This window comes from Delphinapterus leucas, chromosome 8, assembly GCF_059928025.1.
Source record: "Delphinapterus leucas isolate spDelLeu-1000000601 "Yukka" chromosome 8, BTC_Dleu_Yukka2, whole genome shotgun sequence".
Taxonomy (NCBI): domain Eukaryota; kingdom Metazoa; phylum Chordata; class Mammalia; order Artiodactyla; family Monodontidae; genus Delphinapterus; species Delphinapterus leucas.
This window is the reverse complement of record NC_143136.1, coordinates 29,014,584-29,041,956: the sequence shown is the minus strand read 5'-3', so window position 1 is coordinate 29,041,956 and position 27,373 is coordinate 29,014,584. Positions and strand designations below refer to the sequence as shown.

Here is a 27,373-nt window from a genome sequence, read left to right as displayed (position 1 = left end):
GTTTCGATGGACGCCTCAGCCTAACTCTGGGGATTTCTGAAGACGGACCCACCTCTCAATGCTGTTCCATTTGGGTGAGAGGACCAAAGCTCCGTAGCCCTTCATCAGTCAGTCTTTGGATGCAGCTGCCCCAGGAAGGGGGCGTGGCCTTGTACAAGGCCTCTCTCCTCACCGGAGAGAACCTGGAAGGGGCCGGCTGCCTGCAGCACCCCAGCAGCTGAGGGCATCAGACCATAAGACGGAGCAGCACATCCTCAGGTCCGCCACAGCGAGCAAACAGAAAAGGCCTTTTCGGGTTCATCTGTTCATCCAGAAAACACTTGTTGCATCTTTTCAGTGGGCACAGCTCTGACCTGCGCTGATTATTGTTTCCAATGTGTCTTCTGGCATAGCACACAAAGAGCTTTATACTCATTGTGTCTCCCGAATTCTCTGTGAGGCAACACTGTATCAAGGACTCACCTGCCCATTTTACACATAGGAAAACTGATGCTGGAGAAAAGCAATCAGCTAGAGTTTTTTACAGGTAAGCCCTCCAGTATTTAAAAGAAAAAAGGCATCCTGAGGAGACGATAGCAAACCCTGCCTAAGGATGTAGGCAATCCATTGATGTGGGGTTACAGATGGACAGGAAAAGGAGAGAGAGAGCTTATGAGAAAGTTGCCAAGCTCTGGCTTCCTTCCCCCTCCTTGTCTTTCTATTTTGGCAGATGCCAGAGGGCAAGATTTAGTCCATAAATTATACTCTGACCCCATTTTCTAAATTTCATTAAAAAAACATTTTTTTCTCTTTTATCTGAAAATTCCTCTTTCAACTCTTATAAAGACACTCCTGGGTCGGTCTTATTACCCAATAAGTAACCTGCTACTGCTCACACTGACTGTAATCAAGCCTGCACCGCTGTCCTAACAATACACCAAAGTGTGCCACAGCCAGCCAGCGCTCACCCTCTTGTGTCATTTTACTTAATTAATAAGTGCAACAAAGATTGCGGAAAAGGAAGAAATTTAATTACGCAGCATTGTAATGGCACTGTAGTCTCCTGTAAAGACTGAGTGGGGTCTGCCCCCTTAAAATCTCCATTTGCTCCACCACTGCACCATGGAAATGTCAGCTCGACTCCCCCCACCGCCCACCCTGAGGTGACCTTTATTTAGCTGCATCTCTCAGTAATACTAACCCATTAGTCATGCCTGGGTCAGTGATGTGTCAATAACAGAATAATTATTGAAGAAAGCCTTAAGAGGAAGGACAGCAGCCTCAATTCAGAGTTAGCTCGACCCAAACCGGCACCGCGGCCTGTTGAATAAATGAATGGATGTCGAATAAATGGTCCCTTTACATGTGGAGACCTAAAGACTGTTGATTCCATTAATCCAGGAGGTTATTTGTAGCTGCTAAATACCTTTTTAGACCAATAAGTGGCATGGCTTTTACTCCTGCTGGCTACAACCCACCCTTTCTAGTAGAACACATTTACTGTACTTAATGGTTCTGGCATTTTAAAAGGAAGACACAGGGCTGTTCAGACTGCCTGCACCTTTTGTAGGGGCACTGGGTGCAAAGAATAACCTCTCTCTACTCACAGGAGAGACAGTCTTGAGATCCTGAAATTAGAGATGCTTCCAAACTCCATGCTAGACCTCTGATAGAAACCAAACCAGCGAGGTGTGGATAAAACGAACGAGGGACAATGAGAGAGGCAGTGTGGCTTAACAGTTAAAGGAGGAATGCAAGAGACAGACACACACACAGGGAAAATACCATGTGGAGATTGGAGTTACCCTGCCCAAAGCTAAGGAACTACCAGAAGCTGGGAGAAAGGCCTGGAACAGATCCTTCCTTCCTTGGCTCCTTCAGAGGAAGTATGGCCTTGCCGACATCTTGATCTTGGGCTTTTAGCCTCCAGACCTGTGAGACAATAAATTTCTGTTATTTAAGCCACTTAGTTTGTGGTACTTTGTTACAGCAGCTCTAACAAACTGATACACTGGGGTGATAACTTGCAGCCAGCAGGCCTTGTATGGGGTCCTGTCCTCATCATTTACTTGTTGTGTCATCTTGGGCAAGTTACTTAAACTCCTTACCCATCTACTTCCTACAAAGGCAAGACAATAATACGTGGTTTACCTACCTCACGAATCTGTTGTGGGAGTAGAAACCTTACATATGCAAAAGCACTTTGCAAATTCTAACAGAACATTATGTATGTTGTATGTGACATAAAAGTGTCTAGTATGACATTCTGTACGGTAGTACTTCCCACCCCTAAGATATGTATAAATTAGGGGCTCCAGGAGTCTATAAGGAGAGCTCCAAAAGTGTTCAGAAAATAGACAAACAAAAAACTCCCTCTCCCTAGCCATCTAGACAATTACATGCTGAAGTGATTATTTTATTGGAGACATAGGACTAGTATACAACCTACTCTATGGAGTGAGACTTCCTCTGAATATATAAATGTTTATACTACTCTGAAAAGATTTTTCACTCTGAAAAGAAGCCCGCCCTCTGGCCTTGAATGGTTGAGGGAGGACAGGGTTTCTGGAAAGGTGGCTTTCAGCTTCCAAATACAACCCATTTTCTATTACTTTGTGTTGCATCTCAAAATATCCCCCAGACAAGGTAAATGCAGCCCACCCCCAAAATACATGTTAGGCCATATTCAAATGTCCCAAATTATGCACTGAGAAAATATTTAACTGCACTTTTCAGGTCAGCATTGTTCTTCCTAACCTCACAGATTATTTGAATTTTAGAAAAATGAGACCAAGAATAGAGCTGAGACTTTTCGTTCCATTACTTCTGAATTAGGAAGACCTTACTATCCTCCTCCTTTGTATTTCTTTTCTCTTTACTAAGAAATTTGTTACTCACCCTGTTTCTCTGACAATCAATTCATTGATCTTCACTATTCCACTCCAGGGATATTTGAAATGCAAATAAGGTCACAGGTCTCTTTTACATTAAAAAGGGGTCATTCAGAAACAGTAGAACAGTGCAGTTCTATAAATCCCCTATCTTTCGAATATGTGTACATATCACCCTTTCTTTTTCTTTATTTTTTTCTCCTTGTCAAAGCAGAAAAACAAACTGTTAGCAAAGCATGCACTGGTTAATCTTCCAAAGCACAGGAAGTCACTATACTGGAGGGATCTTTATTCATTTGACTGAAACCCTTCAGTTTCTTAGACACTAAACATTGGCAGACTTAGCAAAGCTCTTTGTATCTGTCATCTGCTCATGCATCATTCATGTAAAAGGTGACCTGGGTCCCATTAGTTTACTAGCTGATCTGAATCTTTTGGGTTACTCAGATAAGTCATTTCTAGTGGTCCTCCTTTTAAAATTAATGGAATAGAACAGAATACATGCTACTTAAAAGAATACCCTGCTGGGAATTTGTCACTAAAGTAAGGCTAATTCTTTTCTGTATTTCCCCTTTCTCTCCCACCCTCATTTTAGCTTTCATTCCAAAGGACTACATTTCTGAATTTATTTCAGATCCAGGAGTACAGAAGATCAATGTCAAGGCCCCAGTTGGGACTCAACACACATGAATTTGAATCAGTACCCACCCTCTGGTACAAAGCCTCCTTCTCTCAAAGTGCTGTCTTTCTGCCCAAGGCCTTTGGTTAAGCCCCATGAGAACAATGACCCAATCACTCCTTGGAAGTCCTGTTGATCAGAGCCTCATAGATAGTAAAGGTTTTCCCTATAACACCCTACAGATGGGAGTAATTGCTCATTTCCTTATTTGCCATGCATTTATAACTAGCCCCAAATGTGGTCCTGGCTTGAAAAAAAGAATAAGTCTTGGGAGATTTAAATAAATGGTCACTGTTCTGTTTTAAAGTCCTTCCGTGGTACCCCACTGCAGCCAGAGTTCAAATTCTCAAGCTTAACACACACAGTCTCGAGTCTCTGCTTACTTTTCTATTGTCATCTCCCACCTCTCCCTCATGAACATTTCATTTCTACTATCCTGAGCTGCCTGGTGTCTCCCATGCTTCTGCATTTGTGATGTCTGGGATGCCCTCAGCCCCACCATCATCGAGTAACCCTCACTCATCCTCCAGTATCAGTTCAAGCTTATCCCCCAGGAATCCTCTGACACCCCAACTCTGATATAGATATCTCTGCTCTTTGCTCTCAGTTGCCTTTTGCCTACCTCTAAAGTAGTACTTATGACACTGTCATTCAGTAAATGCTAATTCATTTACCTATCTGCCATGCTAGTTCACAGCTTCTTCTTTCACTAGTCAAGAAAAGCATAACTTTTTGCCAACCAAGTCTGTATTAAAGAAATGGCTGTTGGGACTGCCTAGTATCTAAAATGAGAACGGCCAAGAATTGATGTTGTATTTATTAATATCCTCAATAACAGAATTTTTAAATTTTATTTATTTATTTTTTTTGGCGGTACGCGGGCCTCTCACTGTTGTGGCCTCTTCCGTTGCGGAGCACAGGCTCCGGACACGCAGGCTCAGCGGCCATGGCTCACAGGCCCAGCTGCTCTGCGGCATGTGGGATCTTCCCGGACCAGGGCACGAACCCGTGTCCCCTGCATCGGCAGGCGGACTCTCAACCACTGCGCCACCAGGGAAGCCCCAATAACAGAATTTTTAAATTAACTAGGTGATTTATCATATGGTGCAGGCCTAAGAATAATTCACACTCAATTAAATTATTTATATGTAAAAGTTAGTGTAGTTTTAAATTTTTTAATTATTTTAATTTTCCTACATACATTCTTTAAATCACAATTGAAGCTCTGAAAAGCTGCTTTTAGCTGCTGTCTTATAATATGACCACCTCAACTAGTGGCAAAAACATCATCCTAGTGAGAAATTATTTCAGTGCCCTGTGTTTCATGCTGTAATATCTTCCTTATGTCTCCAGACACAATCGTTTTTTCTTTGTTTCAGTCCCCTCTATAATCATAATATTTTCTACCTCTTCACAAATTGCAGATTCCTGGGCAATTTCTTTGTTAGTCAAAACTCAGTTGCTAGCGTCAGAAAATACAGGTCAAACCACCTTTAACAGGACAAAGTGAAAAAGAGGTGGGGGTGATTTTCCTGGAATATGTAACTGAGCAATTTAAGGTACACAATTACATCCAGGGGTTGAAAAGCTGACATCAAGAATCAGCCTCTTTTCCTCTTTGTTGATATCTCTGTAACGAGGAGAAGAGATAGTCTCATCCACAGCTTTAACCCTACATTGCCCTTTCAGCTGGCAACTTTCATAATAAACCACCAGGTTCTGGAAATTCGAGCAAAAGTCACAAGGGGAATGTTACTGGTCCAGCTTGAGTCGCCTGCCCATCCCTAAACCAATCACTGTTGCCAATGAGATGCATTATTCTGATTGGCTAGGCTGGGTCAAGTGCCAACACCTGGAGTGAAAGTAGGTCAGCCCCATTCAAAGTACAAGGATGAGATTCCCTATAAGACAGAGGAATTCTATTACTAGCAAAAGGGAGAAAAGTAAAGCATGCTGGGCAGTCCAAAACTAGATACAGATCCTATGTCTGCCCTCCTCCCAGTATTTTGAAAAACAAAAAGGAAAACATTCCTTAGTAACCTCCAAACATTTCTCCTGAAAGCTAGTCATCACAAGGGTGGATTATATCAGTCAAGATTCTACCAAAGACACAGAACCAATGAGATATACAGAGATTTTATATATATACACACGTGTGTGTGTGTGTGTGAATATACACCAAAGATCTGTGTGTGTGTGTGTGTGCATACATGTCTAATGTGTGTGTGAGTGTGTGTGTGTATACATGTCTAATGTCTGGTGAAGGCCCACTGCTTGGCATGTAGGTGGCCATCTTCTTGCTGGGTCCGCACATGGCAGAGAGCAAAGAAAGCTCTTGTGTATCTCACATTATAAGGCTACTAATCCCATTCATGAAGCCTCCACACTCATGACTTAATTACCTGGCAAAATCCCCACCTCCTAAAATCATCACACTGGGGGTTAGGATTTCAACATGTGAATTTCGGAGGACACAAACATTCAGTTCATAACAGGATCACATTCTCTTTTATCTCCCCTCACTCAGTTCTTCTCTCCCTGACACACCCAAGAACCTATTACCATGCACGTGGTAAATACTTAATAAATATGTGTAGAACAGATAAATGAACAAATTACACTTTTAGTGTCTCACTTGCTCCACTGAACATGAATGATTACTACTTTTGTCTATGTATAGCTTCTACCAGATCTAGTAATACAGAAAAAATACTTTGAACAATGCAAAGCATCTAGCAATCTATAAAATAATTTTTCTGTTTATAATAATGAAGGTGTTACAGCAATTCATATGTTCAATTTTGTGGTCAGAATTCACAACTGCAATAAAGTTTGTAATTTTAATTAACTTACAAACTTTTTGTACGGCCCTGTGCTAGGTGCTTCTGAATGTTTTTATCAGGAGACTAGCATGATGAGAAGGGAACACTAATTCAGGCATGGTAACATACAGGATAAATTGTAGAGTGAAATGCTTTAAGGCCAAGAGACTTTAGGATTATTGCAATAGTCCAAGGCTGAAGGAGGGTGGTGACAGTGAGACTGGAAAGGGAGGATGGATTTAAAATACATAGCAAAAAAAAAAAAGCAAAAAAAATAATAATAATAAAATAAAATACATGGCGAGGGAAGAGTAGGGGAGATTCGGGTTAATCAGTTGCTATGGGGAGAAAGTTACAACATTTGAGGCTGGTGAATGAGAAAATGACGATGCCTTAACAAGGCTAGAGAAGGAGCTGGGATGGAAGGTTTTTTGATGAGTTAGTTTTATACTCATGAAGTTTGAAGTTCCAGAAACATCTAAGTGGACAATGCCCATTAAGCAGCTGATAATGTAGGAATGACATTCAGAAGTTGACTAGAAGTTCAGACTTGGACATTGCAGCATGATGGGCATCAGCAAAATCCAATTTCCTTCAAAGCCTGGCCTACAGGTCTGTGTGATTAGGTGGGTCCTCTCTAGAGCATCCCCCAAAGAGAAGATTCCTACAGCCTAGGTTCTTCTAAGTGACTTTCCACTTCCATAATCTGGAATATGTAAAATTCAGGGAGAGAGTAGATACTATTTTCAAAGCAACCATGCCTCTTCAATTACCACTGTTTTTCATCCCCTGTTCACTAGAGGTACACCTTCCTCAGCAAGCCTACATCAGCACACTTACACCATTCATACGCAATCTCCTCCATCTGTACTCTCGCTTGAGGGGAGTCATTAAGTTGGGTCAGTAAATATTTATTGAGCATATAATATGGTTCACGAACTGTGTTCACATTGAGGAAATAAAGATGATTAAGGCCTACTCTCTGCCCTAAAGGAGCTATGAGTCTGTTAGGAAGACATAAGAACAGGTAGGTAAGGACAGTGGGGGGGGGTAAAGGATGAAGAGATTTACTCTATTTATAGGGGTTAGGGAAGGCTTATTAAAAACAAAAAGGTACCTAGAAGGACACCTAGGAGATCAGCAACTGGAGAAGGTGAGAAGAAGCAGGGCTTTCCAGGCAACATTCTGTGGCGGCACAGGGGCCATGAACCACATGGTCCACTAAAGGAACTGAAAGAGATTCAGTTGGAAGGTGACTGGTACACAGGATGTGAGGTAGCAAATGGCTGGAGGTGAGGCTTAAGAATAAGGACCAGAAAGTTGTAGATCTTGTTTGGTACGATTTTTAAATTGCAGGGCATCAGCCATTTTTGTTGAGGCCCATCACATCACCCAACAGGGTATAAACTTGGAGCACTAAAGACTATTTCCACTCACTAAAGATTTTTGTGAACCTTCTGGCTACAAGCCACCATCCCAGACTCAGCCCTTGGAATGGAGGGGAGGGGTCACCATGATTTTTTTATTCATCTAACCTGCTTTTCCTCCCAATCAATATCTCATTAGTCCTCATTCTAGCTATCCTAAATCCTTTAGATTCCTGTCATATATTAGGATTGCTTAATTGAAAGTAATAGAAACCTATTCAGACTAATTTAAACCAAAAAGTTGACTTTGTGGCCAGTCGGAGCAGTCAAGGCGTTCATTTCAGCTGGGCAAATCCTCTACGGAGTTTCCACAAAAGGTCAGAAATCCTAACATAACAGTCACCTAAGCAACTAATTCAAAGAAGATTCCCCAGCCTTTCTACACACAGGGCCTTGACTGGTCTTCTCCTGGTTCTGGGGAATGTCCTAATTTTCCTGAGCTGGACCTCCCACAACCATATCAATCACCATACCCAGCATTCTTTCTCTGGTTTTTAACCTGTTTTTCTCCACCTAACACTGATCTTTAAACTAGGTATTTTAGCCCCCGCCCTACCCCCCACTCACCTTCTCCAGCACAGAAGTCTCACCTTCCCGCCATGGATTCACCTAACCCACATGATGTGTATCTTTCATCCCAGGTAATAGGTTAGGACGTCATAGAAAGCCTCATTTAAATCTTTTGCACTTGTTTTTCCATCAGCTCCACCACTCTCAAACAGTCTGACAAATCTCAAATTAACAAAGATTTGTTTACAATAGACTACAGACAGTTCTCACCTTGCATGATACCATGCTAACTCAGTTGTGTTCATATTGGAACCACATCCTCTCTTCTGCTCAATTCCGTGGTGGCAATCTCTATTATCACTGAACCGTGTAAAACAATGACACGGTTCCGATATGCACACATTTCAGTTGACATGGTATTGTGTAAAGTGAGGACTGCCTGTATTCTAATTACATTAACAAAAGATTATCCCATATAGTCATGTATCCAACACCCCAAGACTTTCCCTATTCTGTTCAGCTCCCTCCTCAGTCTTACAGCCTTTCCAGCATCAGAAATTAGAGAGGTTGGTGGGCGACAGGGCTGGGAAGTTTCTCAGGCTACCTTTCTTGCTCATTTATCCTGTCATTTTTTATTGTTACTCTTTTATTGTTATCAAGTTTATGGGAGAAAAAGACAGCATCATATTAAGGCATAATTAGGGTAATAAACGGGAGCTGTGGTTTGTTTTTGGACTGATTCCAGTAGGGTAACACACATAATCCCCTCTAGCTGACGGCTTGATGATTATGACTTTGACAAAGTGGCATTATTTGCTGCTAATGGATGAGATGATGATTTATTACTAATTACTCTTTTTTTCTACAATTTTTATATTATGTTAAATGAAGCATTACAGTTGAGGTAATAAATATTCACTAGAAAAAAATGTCTAGCAGCAGAGTTCATGAAACTAGACCCTGAGGCGAGAAGCCATTTTAATTGCTCAGGCCCAGGGGTTGGAGGAAACCGTGGACTAGACAGCACATCATTAACCCTTTCTCCCACCTCTCCTGTGAGCTTCTCTTTCCTCCCTTCAGGAGTCCTCACCCCATTCCATGTTCTTCACATCACACCATCCTCCTACCCTTAGTTACACTCTTCCTCGCTCCTGATAAGGAGTGAAAACTAGTGAAAGTGAAAATTAGTGAAAACTCAAGTGAAAGAGCTTAAGTTGTGACATAACACCTCCTCTGGGTCATTCTGGACTTCAAGAGTCTTCTAGAAAGAAGAAGAAAACAAAAAGCTTTCTAAATGTAAAGAACTAACGATAGGATTAGGATCTGGAAATGAGAGTGTACAAAGAAAGAGTCAGAGGGACAGAAGTAAATATAAGTAAATGTAAATGAGGGGTGCTAATTCTTATAAACAGTGGTGAGACCTCTGGGGCAAGATGGGGGTTACATTAACCAGTTTAAAATGTCCCTTTTGGAAGAGGGACAGATACAGACCAGACCAAGGTGGTCCTAACTGAAGCGAGGGACTTGATGAGCTGATGTTGCAATGCAGAAGAATGGTATGGATACAGACGGTGATCATTAATCGAAGTCTTGAGTACAGAGGTAGGAGACAAAATCAGAGATGAAGCAAAGCTGAGCAAGAGAACAGCTTGAAAGTCCCGTGAGGACAGGCACCACCTCTTTATACTCCTTTATAATCCCCACAATGCCCAGCACAGTGTCCAGAGCACAGAGAACACTCTGAAAATGTGTGGTGACTGATTCCTGGTGGGCTGACTAAAGCAGTGAGGAGCAACATTCTCTGCATGTAGATTAATTTATTTAAAGTGTGTAGACTGCATTTGTAAAAGACGCTATATTTTTATTATTGGGAAATGCAATATCACCAACTTAAGCATTATTCTTTTATTCCCTTTCACTAGAGGTTTCCATTGCAGGATAAAATTTCGTATATTTTATAATTAGCACACACAGTAGTATCTGATTCCAATGTTGTACCTGTGATCAAATTTTATTGTTGAATAAGTTGCTTCTGAAGTAGGTTTATGTTATTTTTCCTTGACTGAATTTGCAGACCTCTTATTGCAAAATGGGCTTTCTTATAGCATTTTTTAATATTATATGCATTTGTTTGAATTCTATCTTCAGGTTTTAAACATATGAATTACCTTATTAAGTAATATAATTAAATTAATTTAATAATGTTTTAAATTTTATCAAATGTTTATGTGTCATCACTGGGCTGTCAGCAGAAGGGACCAGCTACCTCCACCCCAATCCTTAAGATCCACTAGACAAGCCTATATTCCATCAGTAGATGCAAGAGTGGACTCTCACCAATGCTACATGGTCAATAGACCTGAAGGTGTAATGTGCCCTGAAGGATAAGTAGGCATTCACCAGGTAGGGAAGAGAGGGTAGGATATCCCAGACAGAGAAAACTGCTTTTCAAGGCAGAAAGTCTTACAGAAGACCAAGTGTTTGGGCAATGATGAAAAGGTCACTATACCAAGAATGTTGAGTGTATGAGGGTAGAAAGGAAGAAACATTGGCTAGTAAGGCTGTTTAGAGGTAAACCAGACTAAGTATTTATATGGACAAATTTTAACCTATGGGCAACTGGAGGCTTGGAAGATGTATTAGTCAGGGCTCTCCAGAGAAATAGAACCAATATGATATATAAAGAGATTTATTATGAGGAACTGACTCACAAAATTACAGAAGCTGAGAAGTCCCACAGTCTGCCATCTGCAAGCTGGAGTCCCAGCAAAGTCAGCACTATAATTCCAGTCCAAGTCCAAAGGCCTGAGAACTGGAGTTGACTGGGTGCAAGTCCCAATTTCAGGGCAAGAGAAGACCAATGTCTCAGCTCAACAGTCAGGTAGAGACGGGGAATTTTTTCTCTGCATCCAACTCTTTGTTCTATTCAAGCCCTCAATGGATTGGACGATGCTCACCCACATTGGGGAGGGCACCCTGCATTTCAGTCTACCAATTCAAATACCAATCTCTTCCAGAAACACCCTCACAGACACACCTAGAATAATGTTGAACCAAATATCTGGGTAACCCACAGTTATGCTCACACATAAAATTAACCATCACAGAAACTTAAGAAGGCAAGTAGTATGATTATATCTGAACTTTAGAAAAATGATGTTGACACAGTGTATAAGATAGATTTGAAAGAGAAAAGAGATGAAAAGACCAGTTGGGAATTATCTTAGTGGGAACGTCAGAAATGAAGTGTCCAGGGAGGAGTGGATGGCGTCCATGGATAATTCAGGAGTAGAATCAACATCAGTTATAACTCATTAAATATGTGATCGAGAGAAAAAGAGGTGAGTCCAACATTTCTAATCTAACCCTGAGTGTGTATGAAAAATTTTGTGTGAAATTGTTCCACATTTTTTTGAACAATTGCCCCATCAGGCTTTGTCTTCTAAAGAACTTTGAGTTAAGTTGAGTAAAGAAATACTTATATACCACAAAGGAAAAAGAACTAACAATCTCTGTGCACCTACTAAGTGCTGGCTTTAGACTAACCAGTCATATTTAGTCTTTACAAAATCCCGGTGAGACAGATATTATTTTTCTCTATTTACAGATTGAGGCACAGAAAAAAATTAATACCTACACAAGGTCACACAGTTGGTAAGTTGCAGACCCAAAGTATTCAAACTCAGGGTTTTGGGCTTTGAAATAAATATTTTTCCAGCCCCTTATGTTGCCTCTCAGTAGAGTAAAATACATCTTCATAAAAGTTTACATTTGTGTGAGTAATTTCATCAAGGGAATTCAAAAGGGCTTTGAATTTCCACTCTGGAAATAGTAGGGAAAAGGAATTAAGTAGTCATTCTAAAATTCTGTGTACATACAAAACTCGAAAGTCTCAGGTTCCAGTAGCAGCTTTGAAACTGGCAGGTGGAGCAACCATTAGAATTGTTTTTTGTTGATTCACTTGTATTCCCCAGTGGTATTATTAGTAGCAATAAGAATCACAAACAAAGTGTACACCTGTAATGCATATTCACATTTAGCCAGAAAAGGACTACTTTAAAAATTCCAAAAGACATAAGTACATTTTTTAAAATTTTGCAAAAATGATTTCTAACAGGCTCTAGATTTGTTGTTGTATTAAACATATCCGACCAGATTTTTCCAAGATAGTACAATGAGGATTTAATGCAACAGAGATAGGTGATTGTATCGGTTGAATGATTGATTAGCCGAACTGAATCCTAGTGATTGAGAATGTGGAGTGATGCCAGCCTTCCCATATCAACTCTTCTTTATGGATTTTGAACCCTCAGGGCTAAAAGATTCTATCCATTCATTCAATAAATATGTACTGAGTGACTTCTATGTGCCACTCAAGTTTGGTGTGCTGTTAATACATACAGCAGTGAGCAAGACAGTCAGGCACGGAGTTTACATTACACACAGTAAGGGTGGGGAGTGGGTCAGAAGGAGTGAGAGCAGCGAGAAAAATGAGCAATAACTAAATAAGCATAGATAATTCCAGATAGTTGATTCATGTTGTGAAGACAACTAAACCTGGTGACGTGGTAGAGAACTATATTGGTAGTCAGGCGGGGACTCCTGAGGGGATGGTATCCATATTTGAATGGAGACTGGAGAGTTGAAGAGAACTACCCAGGAAAGGGTCTGGGTATAAACCTTTCCAGGCAGAAAAAAGAGAACACAAGGGTCCTAAGGCAAGGATGAGCTTAAGAGGAGAAGGCCAGTGCGGCTGGAACACAGCCAGGGGAAAGTGTGTGGGAGGAGGCTAGAGAAGTGGGTGGGGCAATTCGTGGGGGGCTTTCAAGACTGTGTGTAGTAAGATGGCTCGCTACCCCCCAAAGATTCATGCGCCTTTTCCAAAGTGAAGAGTGGTGCCTGGGAAGTGGTTGCCTGTCGGAGACTATGTTTCCCAGCACCCATAGCTTCTAATAGGGGTCATATGACCAGTGGAATGTGAGCAGGGTGATGCGGCATTATTACTGCCACCGCAGCTAAGAAGTGGGTGTGCCTTCTCCACCTACTCTCCCTCATTGCCCAGCTGGATGCAGGAGATTCTGGGGCAGCTAGCAAATGACAGGACCACAAGATGAAAAACCTGAGTCCCTAAATCATCAGCGGAGGAAAACTGCTCAAAACCAGGATCACCTGCACGGAAGAGTGACATGAGCCAGGGGTAAAATTTCATTTGTTAAGCCACTGATATTCTGAGTTGTGTTCACCACAGCTAGTATCACCTTCACTAATACACCATGATAAGGAACTTGGATTTTATTCCAACTGCAAACAAATGCCACTGGAAGATTTCAAGGAGAGGATGGAAGTGACCTGGTTTATGTATTTAAAGACCACTGTGGCTGCTTAATCTGGGCAAGAATGAATAGAATTGGTGGTAACAACATAGGTAGAGGGGAGTGGACAAATTTGTGACCCTCTCTGGAGCAGAGCCAAGGATTTTCTAGCTGATTGGATGTCACGTTGAGGGAAAGAAGAGTCACGGAGTCTCCCATTTGCGACTTGGTGTCATCCTCTTGCAGGAAAGTCTGAGGAGCACTTGCGCTGACATGCTGAGCTTTTTTTTTTTTGTCTGTGTTATTATATCCATTGTCCAGTTGAGAAAACTAAATATATTTAGTAGTATTTAGACGTCTACAAAATAAATAAATAAATAACTTCTTTATTTATAGTATATATTCTAAAGGAAACAGTAACTTGTTTTACAATCAATGAAGGGAAAATGCTAGTACTAGGTTAAGTGTTTAAAGTCACTGATCATTAAACTTTCCATTATTGAAAGTATAGCAAAACAGTAATAAAATTAAAGGCTATATGAATTATATGGTGAATGATGAAATTCTGTCTAACAGCATTATTGCTAATGCAAATGCTGAATCAGATTTTTTTTTTTTTTTTAAAAACCAGTTATTTTTCAAGCTGGTCTTTTTCAATTTACACCAACACAAATACATATTATCCGAATGCTGTAAACTGCTAGAGGTCTGAAGGACTTTAAAAATTACTCAGTAAAATGTTCTCAATTTAAAACTAGTACAACTTAGTCCCATAAAAATGCCTTGTCCCAGGTCATGAAGCTAAGCAGTTTACCTGATTTGAAACCCATTGCTGCGAATCCAATTCTCAGCATTAAGACATCTCGAAGCCATGTCAGAAACTAGACTCTCTAAAGCCAAGAATCACAGACAATATGTTTTACTCTATAGTAGGTTTTCTCAACCAAATAATATTTCAATGAAAATAACTGTTCAACTAAAAGGAGTCAAAGAATACCGAACTCAAATGTCATTCAACAAATTTACACTCTAATTTTTACCTATCTAATTCATGTTTCTTTAATCATATGCATTGCATTGGTAATAAGAGTGTGATACTAAACTTAGAAAGCAAACATCTAAGCTTTCAAAGTGCCTTGCTTCATCTATAAGAACCCTATGGAAGAATCTGGAATAAACACTAAAAGAATGTGCACTCATACTTTATTTTTCATTAGAGAAACATAAAACCTATAGTGCCACAAACTGTTTTTGTATCATGACATGGTGTTAATTGGAATTTCATCTGATGAACCAGAGCTGAGAATAAGGAACTACACTCCCCATAATCCAAAGACCCTCCCTATAGGACTGGCTTAGAAGTGGCCGAAACCTGCCCTGGAAACTTTAGCCTATCACCCACAGCCTGGCAGCAAAAAAAAAGATTCTTTAGAGAAATTCATGGGAGTAGATTTCCCAGTCCCTTTTCCATGGAGAAGGAAATGGGGGTACTCTGCCCCCCCTCCCCCCATGCAGAACACCCAGCCAACTAGAAAGGGCTTCAGCACAACCACTTGCATACAGAAAAAGCAGCACCTTAGTCCATGACTGATGATCATGCAGAATGGGGCTAGAAAGCTTTTGAGAGAATCTGGACTGTCCTCCAAGATAGCAGCTATCCCTGGAGAATAAACAAAATGAGAAGACACCAGAGTGAGCACGCTGCACTTCTACCAGCCCCAGCAGGACAGAGGCACTCTGGAGCACGTGAATGCCAGGGAGGGGGAGCCAGGCGGGCCCCGTCTTGAAAGGGCTCTGCTAGCAGGGCACTGGGATCCCAGCAAAATCTCAGTAGGGTATACAGCCAGAGCAAAGAAACTGAGAGGGCACCACAAGACATCAGCCAGAGAATACATTCCCTGTGCAGGACAAAGATCCCATGAAACACACTCCTGAGAGAACCCCAGCATTGGGTTATGTGCCACAGAGAGAACACTGGCATTTATACCAGTACCAGCCAAGTTAGAAACCGTCATCATCTAGCTTTCCACCCTACTTTCCAGCCCGACGCTGAGGAGTGTGGAAGCAGCAGTTTTCTGAGTGGAGACTTGGAGTGGAAGAGCAAAGTGGAGAACAAGAGGGAAGCCAGGACGTGCCTCACAGCCCAGCTACTGCACGGAGGGCTCCTGTCTTCTCTGAGCACTGGGTGGGCAGTGGATGGGGACGGGAGGTCACAGGAGGGGAAGGAGCCTCAATCACATGAGAGGTTGAAGGTGCTATTTCATACTGGAGAGTGAACCCATTTAGTAACACTTTGAAATTGACTGAAAAGCTATGTGATCTGTTCACATTGTCACGGAGGAGGCAGAGAAGAGAAAACTGACCAAGTATAATAAAGGGCAGTAGAGAAAGAAAAATAAATGTTGTTTCTTGGTTAAACGCTACTGAGTTAAGCACATTTAATAAACCAGTTAGAATGATAACAACAAAAAACTGCAAACAAGGTGGTAAGATAAACATAAAAAATATATCCAGTCATAGACCACACACCTAAGATTCCTTTCCAGTCAAATCCAGTTTCAAAATATTTGCAACCAGGTGAAATTAGCTTATAAGAGGACTGTGAATAGCTTTTAAACAATTTAAATATTAATTACAAAAAATAAATTTAAGGGATGCCTTTAAGGAAAAGAAAACCAATGCAAATGAAACTAAGACCAGGAAACAGATGTTACTGGGGAAGCATATTTATTAGCCATCTTCATCGTGCTAAGTGGTATTTAGAGGCATAAGAAGAATTAGAAGATATGGTTCCTATTCCTGGAACCAGCTGGATGAAATAAATCCATGCTTAAAAGAAAAAAAAAAAAAACACTAGAGAAGAGAATAATAGAGCAAAGTAAGTATAATCAAGTGCTGTAGTAAGAATAAGAGGATATACTCCTGTACAGAAATGCACACACATGAAGGCAGAAGCATGGCGAAGAGCATTTGTAGAAACAGACCATCCAGGAAGACAGAGGATGGTGAAAATGCTTTCCTGATGCAGATTGCAAAACTCAGATAGAGATGATCCACGGGAGTCAATGGATATTTCCATTATACAGGCATCTGTTGGCAGTCTCATTATGGAAAAAAAATGAGCACCTAAGAAATTGTTAAGTAGGCTTGCTGAGAATTTTACTGCTGGGAAGAATACCACGGGGAAATGTTTAACAGAATATTTTTTATGGTCAGAAGTCAGTTGGCAATCTAAACCTGTCACGATGCTTCTTGACAGTGGAAGGAAAGTGGCGATGGTATGATAGTATTTTGGACTTCTAAATACTAAAGGAAATGAATGGAGATAGCCTGGACTTGAAAGAAAATAAGTGTACCTAAAGCTATATTAGTGAAATAATGAAGACTGAAATGCAACGCAATTGGAGAAACTATGGAGAATTTAGTTAACAAAAGGATTTCTTTGAATTCAAGTTTGACCAGGACAAAGAGCCCTTTTCTGCTTAAAACTCCAACAAGCTCTTTGCTCTCCACAGTGATGCATGGCCTTGGATTTAGTTCTACCTATAAGACAATTACTTGGTCTGGGTTTCTCTTCAAACCACCTTTGAGATTCCAAAAAGACATTTTAAGGTACATGGGTGTGTTTAGTGATATAAATGATGCTCCTCTGGGGAGAAAATTTCGTGCCTTTTTCCCAGACAGTCCGCCATTGCATCAGAACCCTGCTACCTACTTGTTGCAACTTGGATTTGCTGTCCACAGGCTACATTCCGAGAAATTCTTCCATTCTTTGAGTATCACAAAGCATTTGAAAGAGCAGAAGAGAACCCACTGGGGAAGGCTGTTCATGTTAGATTTTTGTCAGCTAGTGCACATTCAGTTATGCTGACCCAGATATTCTGATTTCAACTGTTTTCCACAACTACTAGAAAAGCCTGATATCAGCAAGCATGTGGCCTGGCAAGCTGGGAGTATTAACCTGCGGTCCCATCAGGATTCTTCATTGTTTCAACATGGTTCAGCTGTAGTTAGCAAGGCTGTATTATTCTCTCACTTTGGATGTGATTCCTGTTGGTACTTCCACTTATAACACATGGTAGTGATACCTGTACATGGGGTAGGGCCATCTCTGTTTTGACGTTTTTATCTGGCAGTTTTCAGTTAGAAAAGATGATATTCTTTTGCATACAAAAGGACAGTGCTGAGATCTAAAGCACAGCTCTAGGTCCAATTATTTTCTGAAGAAAATAACACTGTAGTCCAGCCAAACAAGTTAGTCTGTCCGTTTACCACAAGATGTAAACTGTGGACTATAATGGACCACTGAACAGTTCAAACAAAAATTATAACTTCTGATTAAGTAGTATGGCCTGACCCGCTGAATCACCAATGTGGAAACCCACCCCTAAAGAACGTGGAGCCCAAGATGACATGGATGGCCACTGTCTGTGGAAACAACGTGACTTTTTTTTTTGTCTTTTCATTTAACTCTTTAGTAACTAACCTCATCCTCCAAATTCTGCAGCAAAAACCCAATAACAATGATCAAGGAGATGTGATCAGACTCAGGAAATGACAGATAAGTTATGGGGAGCAATAGGCAGTATTCATGTATTCATTCCACAACTGTTTACGGGCAATACCGTGTCTGGCACTGGAAAGAGCAGTGAATTACAGGTATGAAACCGTTGCATCTGATGTCTCCAGGACTAAAATAAAGTGCACTGTCCCAACTTTAGAAAGATGTCTGTATTACCTATGTAAACTCCAACATTAACCTTGAGTGACCTTAGATATTATGAAAACTAGTAAATGAATCACTTAGGATGTTTTTGTTGGTAAGTAATAGAAAACCCATCTCAAACTGACATTAACAGTAAAGTTAATTTATTGGCTCACATAATGGAAAAGCCCAGAAACTGTATAGACTTTGGGGATAATTTGATTAGGGTTCTGGCTCCAATTTTTGCTATTCTTTTGGCTCTTCCTTCCTCCAAGTACCAGCTTTATTTTCAAGCTAACTTCCCTCTTGGTGACTGTGATAGTTAATTTTAGTTGACACCTAGTGTCAACTAAACTGGCCATGGGGTGCCCAGATTAAACACTGTTCCTGGGTGTGTGGTGAGGATACTCTAGATGAGATCAGCATTTGAATTGGTAGACTCAGTAGATTGTTCTCACCAGTGTGGGTGGGCATCATCCTATCTGTTGAGGGCCTGAATAGAACAAAAGGTAGAAGGAGAAATTTACCCGTTTTTTTTCCTGCCTCACTGCATAAGCTGGAACATTTCATCTCGTCTCCTGTCCTCAGACTGGGATTTACACGCTCAGGTCTTCAGACTCAGATTGAATTACACCACTGGCTTTCCTGAATCGCCAACTTGCAGATGGCAGACTGTGAGACTTCTTAGCCTCTAAAATCTCATAAACCAATTCCTTGTAACAAATATCTCTAGATAGATAGATGATAGATAGATATAGGTAAATATAGATATATGTAGATAGATAGATAAATAGAGATTTGTGTGTGTGGGTGGTGCATGTGGAAATTTTATATATATATACAAAATATGTATAATATATTGATATATAATCTCCACACATGGAGTTGTGTTCAGTTGACCCTTGAACAATGCAGGGTCAGGGGCACCAACCCCCAAACAGTCAAAAATTCATGTGTAACTTTACAGTTGGCCCTCCATATCTATGGTTCTGCATCCATGGATTCAACCAACCATGGATCGTGTAGTACTGTAGTATTGATATTTATTGAAAAAAAAATCCGCAGACTACTAGGTATAAAATAAATAAGATACAGGGATGTAATGTACAGCACAGGAAGCATAGCCAATATTTTAGTAATGGAGTATAATCTATACTTAAAATGGAGTATAATCTATAAAATATCAAATAACTATGTTGTCCACCTACGACTAATACTATAATATTGCAAATCAACTATACTTCAATAAAAAGAAAAAAGGAAAAAAATCCACATGTAAGTGGGCCTGTGCAGTTCAAACCTGTGTTGCTCAAGAGTCAACTGTGTTTATCTCCTATTAGTTATGTTTCTCTGAAGAACCCTCACTAAAACAGTGACAACATGGAAGATATAGTTGAGGTTCACACTCAGAAAAAGAGTGGGAGCTTCCTGAGCAATGCCCTAAAGTCATCAGCCCTCCCCTGCGTCAATCACAGTAGATAAAAGGCTGATTGATTTATACCAGTCAGAGTCCATGACTGAACCTGGCAGCAGGTAATCCCAGCCAACTGCACAGCTGCTCTTCCAATGGTGGAACAAATGCTAAAAGAGGACCTCTCCATTGAACCTGAGCGTTCATCTCCAATATCCAGTACTAGGAACACAAATTTACCAAATGCTTCCTCTTTAGGCAGAGAACTGGCAAATTGCAGAAGAACACATGCAATCATCTTTGTTCACAAAAATCTCAGATTATGCAGGAGAGTTGAGGTGAATTTACTAATTCTCAATAACATTTCCCTGGATGGTCTGTGAAAGGTGCAAGTTACAATGTCTGCTTCTGAGAACTTCAAAGGGTTTACCAAGCTCACAGCCCCTTTCCATGAGTTCCTGTCCCTCATTCACTGCTCCCAATATTTGAACAAAGTGACTTTGAAAAGTTGGTCACAGATGACTGGTCCAAGCACAAGTACCTGATCCAAAGGCAGCAATCTACTGACTGGCCTATAAGAAGGTCTTACATAAGAGCTCAGTGCTGGGAAGGGAAATTGGATGAAGGTAGTCAAAAGGTACAAATTTTCAGTTATAATATAAAGAAGTACTAGGGATGGAATATACAACATGATTAATATAATTAACACTGCTGTGTATTATATATGAAAGGTGTTAAGAGTGTAAATCCTGAGAGTTCTCACCACAAGGAAAAAACCTTCTTTTATTTCTTTAATTTTGTATCTATATGAGATGATGGATATTCACTAAACCTATTGTGGTCATCATTTCATGATGTATGTAGCTCAAATCATTGTGCTGTGCACCTTAAACTTATACAGTACTGTATGTCAACTGTATCTCAATAAAACTAGAAGAAAAAAAGAGGTCAGCACTGCTGGAGTCCTCTATAGTGGATGATGACTAACTGACCCAGTCAGATTCTCTAGGGGAGTCTGGATGTAAGACATACATGTCAAGAAAGAGGGACTTCCCTGGTGGCGCAGTGGTTAAGAATCCGCCTGCCAATGCAGGGGACATACATTCGAGCCCTGGACCGGGAAGATCCCACATGCCGCGGAACAACTAAGCCCTTGAGCCACAACTACTGAGCCTGCTCTCTAGAGCCCGCAAGCCACAACTACTGAGCCCACGTGCCACAACTACTGAAGCCCGCGTGCCTAGAGCCCGTGCTCTGCAACAAGAGAAGCCACCGCAATGAGAAGCCCATGCACTGCAACGAAGAGTAGCCCCCGCTTGCTGCAACTAGAGAAAGCCCGCGTGCAGCAATGAAGACCCAAAAATAAATTAATTAAATAAATTTAAAAAAAAAAAAAGAGGTATGAAGAAATCTGACCTTCCTTGCACCTAACAATTTAGCCTGCCACACTTTCATGGATGCTGGCAGAAGACACAAGCCACCCGAGTCAGAGACAAAGGACTTATTACTCACAGCACAGCAAGCAGCATAAGCTTCATATTTGCTTTGGTTCCCCTTGTCCCTCACCCCTTTAGGTCCCAAAGGGGTGACACAGAGAAGCCATGTGATGCAGTAGGTTTGCGTCACAACTAAGGAACCTCAAACTTAGGAAACCTAAATCTTTTATAATGGGTTACTAGCAAACCTTCCTACCTTTGCCCCCATTATTAGACTGAATGGCAAATAAAGCTGCCCTCTGTTCCAGAGGGAGACACTGTCACTATCCTCCAAGTCTGCTCGCTGTACAGACGTCCACGAAAAGATAGTCTAGGACAAAAGTCGTCGACGCCTCTGCTTGCAAGATGTGCAGCAATGCAAGAGACCCACAAAGAATTGTCTCCCAACAACAACCTACAATAGAAAGTTGTAGAAACCGAGAGACACACAAAGAATGGGCAACAAGTACTAACACAAGGCAGCAGAAGTAGAGAGAAAGAAAATAGGAATAAAAACTATTTGATAGCAGCAGAAGAAATAAAGGACACAGCATCTCCATGCCAGTGGAAGCCTGGTGGTATTTATAAACAGGAACTAGAGTTGTTAGGGAACCATTGACTAAAACTGCCCACCCTGGCCAGGCACGATAATAACCAGCTTGCGTGAGTTATCTCACAACAGGAGGTCCTGATAAGGAACACGGAACTGACAAGCTACTGACAGCCAGAAGAATTTGGGAGGGGCCAAGAGGAAGGAGGACACCCCAGCCCATAATATGTCCTGTCAACCTCCCAGAAACTCTTGCACTGGAATCCATCTTGACTGAGAAATGCACTCACTGCCAGGAAGGGCCTTGAATCGGACCAAATATGGGCACAGGCAAGGTGACTGACCAGAGACAACCCAGAAGGGTAACCCCACCACCCCTCAGGTAACCTGCCTGAGACTGTGAGTCACGTGGCAGAGCAGTTCTCCTGGCTTCTCTTACCCTGCTATCCTCTGCTCTCCCTTCCTTTCCAATAAAGTTTTGTGCTTTGTCTGTATATGTGTGTCTCCTTGGGCCATTCATTGCTGAGTGCTAGACAAGAGCCCACCCTCGGGTCCTAGAAGGGGTCCCCCTTCCAGTAACAGAATCATATTCTCTCACTGAAATTGAATCATGCAGCATCTGTATGGAAGTTATCAGTGAATGCGAACAACAAACAACATTTACAATCATTTTGAGAGTGGAAATTTCTCACAATGTCCACTAAGGTAACTCCTCCTCAGAGTTAAGTAAGTCAAGCTAGGATCTCTGGCTGGGTCTGGCTTAGGGGGAGTTTTCGAGATTGTATCGAGTAGACATGCTAAATGCTGGAGGTGATTCACCTCAGAAAGCTAAGCGTTGGAAAACCATCTCTATCACAGTAGCCATTTATGTTAAAGAAACTGATTTTGAACTGTTTTTAGCTTCCTGCATTTTATCTCTTATTTTGCATCTTAATCCAACCTCCTTCTCTAGACAAGAGGTGTTTACTGTCATTTGTCAGGGGCAATAATGGCCAGAAGATTCTAGATATATCCTTGTTCAAGTCAACACGACAATTATCTCAAAGGGGAATACATATTTATTTCAGACACTAAGTTGGCCTCTGTTTCCTATTTGTCTAGTTATGGTTAGTGCACTGTACTTTATCTCCAAAACTACAAATATCTCACATTTTTTGCATTACGTGTACACTCCAAGCAGGCGTCTTAAGTTGTTACTACCTCTTATTTATATCGCAGTATTTTATTCACTCCTACAACAACAGTAAAAAAAAAAAAAAAAAAAAAACCTTCCTGTTCATTGATAATTAGATGTTTTGCTTCATTTGGATTTCCTCCAACAATCTTCTGTTCAGATTCAGCTCTTATAATTAATTACCCTCTTGCTGAACAACTGAAAACTGAAGTCTGACCAAAGTACATCTCATCCCACACAGATGTCCTCGTTACTCCACAAAAGGTTAATTAATCATAAGAGGTGCTTTAGAGCAGGAGGCGCTGGAAGAAATTCAGAGCTAGTATCTGGCAACATAGAAAAACCACCATCATGCCCGTTGCTATTGAGCTCACACTGAGAGAATCGTTTCAATGGAACAAAAATTCAACTGCACAAAATAGCTGGTGGATATAATCTCATGCCTCAAATAATGGAGCATGCCACTCCCCAGTCACTGATGATTTAGAATCCCAGACTGCCTGTGAGGGAAGGTCAGCCCTGTTTATCCTCATTTAGCAGAGGTGCCTGAAACTCCCTGATCACAACAATGGCAGAAGCCGTCTTCATTGTTCTCCTCCTTTTGGCTGGGTGCCATTTCATCCTACGAAAGAACCCTCCTCACCAGCAGACTACACATAGCCTTCCAAATACACCTTCCACTTTCCCAGCTTGTGGTTTTAGTCACGCTAATCCTCCCAGTCCAGGAATAGACTTGCCTTCGTCCACTGTCTAGCCAAAGCCTATAATTCAGTCAAGAGCCAGTTCAAATACGTCCTCCTCATAAACCTGCCCCTAGAACATTCCAACCCACAGGAAGTACTTCCTCTTTTGACCTAGGAGCAGCTGTGGTACAGTAGAAGGAACACAGTCCTGAACAACAGAAAATATATGCAATATTGGCTCTGTTAAATGTGTAACTTTGAGCAAGTTGTTTAGCTCCTATGACACTCAGCTTTTTGTTCAATAAAATGGGAAGAATAAAAACTACTCTGTGGTCTTTATCATGGAGATTAAATAGAATAAGGTGTATGAAAATGTTTGTCATTTTGTTGCTGCTCAGCACTTAGTTTTTTGCTTACTTGATAATTGACCACTCTTGTGTTTTCATTTTCTTTAAACTTGCTTTGCTTTTCTTCCCTTTAACAAGAGATGAGAAGGAAGGTCACATTAGTGGTCCTTAAGACAGTAACCATCATCAAAGTAGTCACCCTAATGAGAACAGGAAGATGGTTCCATTTTTCCAAATTCATAAATTATGTGTTTTAAAGATCTAAGGACTTCCCTGGCAGTCCAGTGGTTACAACTCGATGCTTCCACTCCAGGGGGCATGATTCCTGGTCCGGGAACTAAGATCCCACATGTCACGTGGCACAGCCAAAAGTAAAATTACATTAAATTAAATTTTTTAAAAAAGGTCTGTGAGAAGACACTTCCAGACCCTGGGGAGGAAACTGCCAGGGTTGCAGAGAAGGAAAAGAGGTCGGGACTCTGAGACCAAGAATCTGAACCCCTCACGTCCAAGCACTGGGGGATCCATTTGTGGTACTGGGAGTGGCTGTGAATTGAACAGGGAGAGAGTCTGCTACAGGAGATAATCCTGATTGTGGCTCCCTCACCCAGGCAAGGTGTCTGTCTCCTACCAGCATACTCTCGTGGCCAGTGAGAGAGACTGCATATGGTTTTCCAGAGGCCCTGGGAGTCAGGAAAGAGGGCTCTATATTCTAGAGACGGAAGGAAAGTGATGCTCTGGTGACAGCTATAACTTGTCTCATCATGTCTCATAAACTGTCAGCAGGCTTTTCTCCCCAACTCCATTTTATGCTCCTAGAGGCCAAAAACGAGCTTTACATTTTGTGTATTTTCCTCAGGCCCTGGCTCAGTGTGCACACAGACGTTTCGGTTTGTTTCCTTGGCCCTCACTAGATAAGCCACTTTTCCCTTTTCCCTCTTCCATGCATTGTTTATTTAGCCATGATTTAAACCATAAGAAAGTGGATTCTAAATCAATGTTGAGGATTCTAGATGGTTGATGTTTTCTCCTTGCTGAATGACTCACTCCATTTCTCTCGGAAGCTCCCATCGAAACAGAGAATTAATGAGCTTGAGGGAAGGAGAGAGTGAGAAGGGAACAAGAAAGAGGCTGGGATACGTGGCTATGTATTGGGAGCAAAATGTGCAACTTGTCTTTCAAGAGTCAGATTCTGGGAGAAAAAGATGGCAATTCTCATTCACGGTGGGCAGCAAGGCGGTAATGCTGCTTCTGCAAAGTCAGATCTTCCCAGCCTCCTTGTCCACCATGTTTCCTCAGCTCTCATTTGCAAGTCAGTCTTGAACTGACAGTATGGGGAAGATTTCCTTCCTGTCTAAGGGGTCAATCTGTAAAACATATTGATGGAAATAGATAACAATTTGCACTCAAAGTACCTGTGTTCAAGGGTTCACATCTCTTCTCAAGCGTGATTGTGCTTCAAAGATATTTAGTACTTATCAATTATCTTTAAAGATGCCCAAACTGAGTCAGCAAAGTCAAATATGAAGTTTAGCCAAATAGAATTGGAACCCAATTCCATCCTTTGTATATATGTAGTTATTATTATTACTATCATTTAACAGCATTTCTGATGCTAACACAATCCACTATACAGAATTCAGCCAGCACCTGAAATGCAGCCAGGGAGACGATGTTTAATAAAAAATAATTCTGAGACCACAGCACTTCCAGTTTTTGAAAGCCTTAAACTAAATCCCAAATTTATTCCTAATGGAAATAAATCATAGGATCCAAGGTACAAAATTATTTCCACAGCTGCTCCAATAAACATCAGAAAAGGCCTTGCCAACTCCTGACTATTCAGGCTACTGTTGTACAAAAGGGGAGCTTTTTAAAAGAATAACCTTTATCTATCCTCATAAAAGGCTACTAAGTAAGCATTACCAGGTTCCAAAAAGAACATGTTCAATTTCAAGTCTTCTCAAAACCTTCTGGTTATATTTACTTACTTTTTCAATTAGCAGGTGCTTGAAGCCCTGAAATTTTTTCTTGCTGCTCTAATTTAGAGTCAATGACATAGATACAGATGAAGATGGAGATCTAAAGAAATATGGAGAGAGATGGATAGAGCTTGTCTATTCTGCTAACCAGATTGTTAAGCTGCTCATGGATCCTAACTTCAGCTAGATCTTCCCATATCTCCCACGTAGATAACTACTACAGTTTGCTCATGGACAGGGCTTTATAAATGTGTGTTGATTGGTGGCTCAATGTGAACATACAAGCTAATTCTGAACAGATGGAAAAGTAATGGTGAGCTCAAGAAATCATCCCACATCCTTATCTTGCCAGTTGTAAAAAACAGTGATTTAAACTATAGAGACTGTAAAAAGATCAGTGGTTTCCAGGGACTGGGGGACAAGGGAGGAATTATGAATAGGTGGAACATAAAAGATTTTTAGGGCAGTGAAAATACTCTGTATGATACTATAATGACGGATATATGTCATTATCCATTTGTCCAAAACCATAGAACATACACCACCAAGAGTGAACCCTAATGTAAACTCTGGACTTCGGGTGATAATGATTGTGTCAGTGTAGGTTCATCAGTTATAACAAATGTACCACTCTGATGTAGGATGTTGATAACAGGGGAGGCTGTGAATGGCCGGGGCAGGGGGTAGATGAGAAATCTCTGTACCATCCTCTCAATTTTGCTATGAACCTAAAGCTGCTCTAAAAAAGTTAAAATCTTAAAAAATAATATTCCTTCTTAATTCTGTGTAAAGACATGCATGCTGGTGCCATGCACAACTCCAGAAGGAAGGAGGGCCTGCTGCACTCAGGATGTTCCCTGGAGCTACCAGCAGTAATGAGGCTTTCAAAAGCAGGGAGACAGGCAGGCAAGGGAGCCAGAGAGAAGACAACTGCTGTGACAAGTGGAGAAGCAACTCCATGGTCCACAGTTATGTAGGTTGTAGATTTCTCCCCCCCACCCCCCCCACCCCCCCCACCCCCCGCCCCAGTGATTTAAAGTGATATAATTGGAGCTATATTTGGCATCAGAGAAATCTGGATTCAAGCTCTAACTCTATTACCAGATGAGTGTACTTGAGCATATTATTAAATCTCTCTAATCCCCATCTTCATCTGTAACATTGGTGAAATAGGAGCTTTGTTGTGTGAATTAAACATGCTAATTCACTCAAAGTGCATTAACAGGAATTGAACAGTCAAGCATTGTTAGTTTCTTTGCCTTTCTGACTTCCTTCTCTACCAAGGCGTGGTTTTTCCATAAAAGCAGGGCTGGAGAGATCACTAAATGACACCACTTCTCTCTGTCACAGTATTTCTCAACTTTTAAAAATCCACATGCCCCTTGATCGTACAAAACTTCACTTTCCCACATCCATTGTTGAGATT

At 41.1% G+C, this 27,373-nt stretch overlaps 1 long non-coding RNA gene across 1 annotated transcript in view; it reads right to left on the bottom strand.

Annotated features, from left to right (window-relative positions):
* The window catches only part of LOC111171771 (uncharacterized), a 152,157-nt gene extending 125,227 nt beyond the window's left edge, over positions 1 to 26,930 (bottom strand). Inside the window, exon 1 of the long non-coding RNA XR_016394025.1 lies at positions 1,808 to 26,930. This is a non-coding gene — a long non-coding RNA (uncharacterized LOC111171771). The remainder of the gene's footprint in view (positions 1 to 1,807) is intronic.
* Between the last annotated feature and the right edge of the window lie 443 nt (positions 26,931 to 27,373).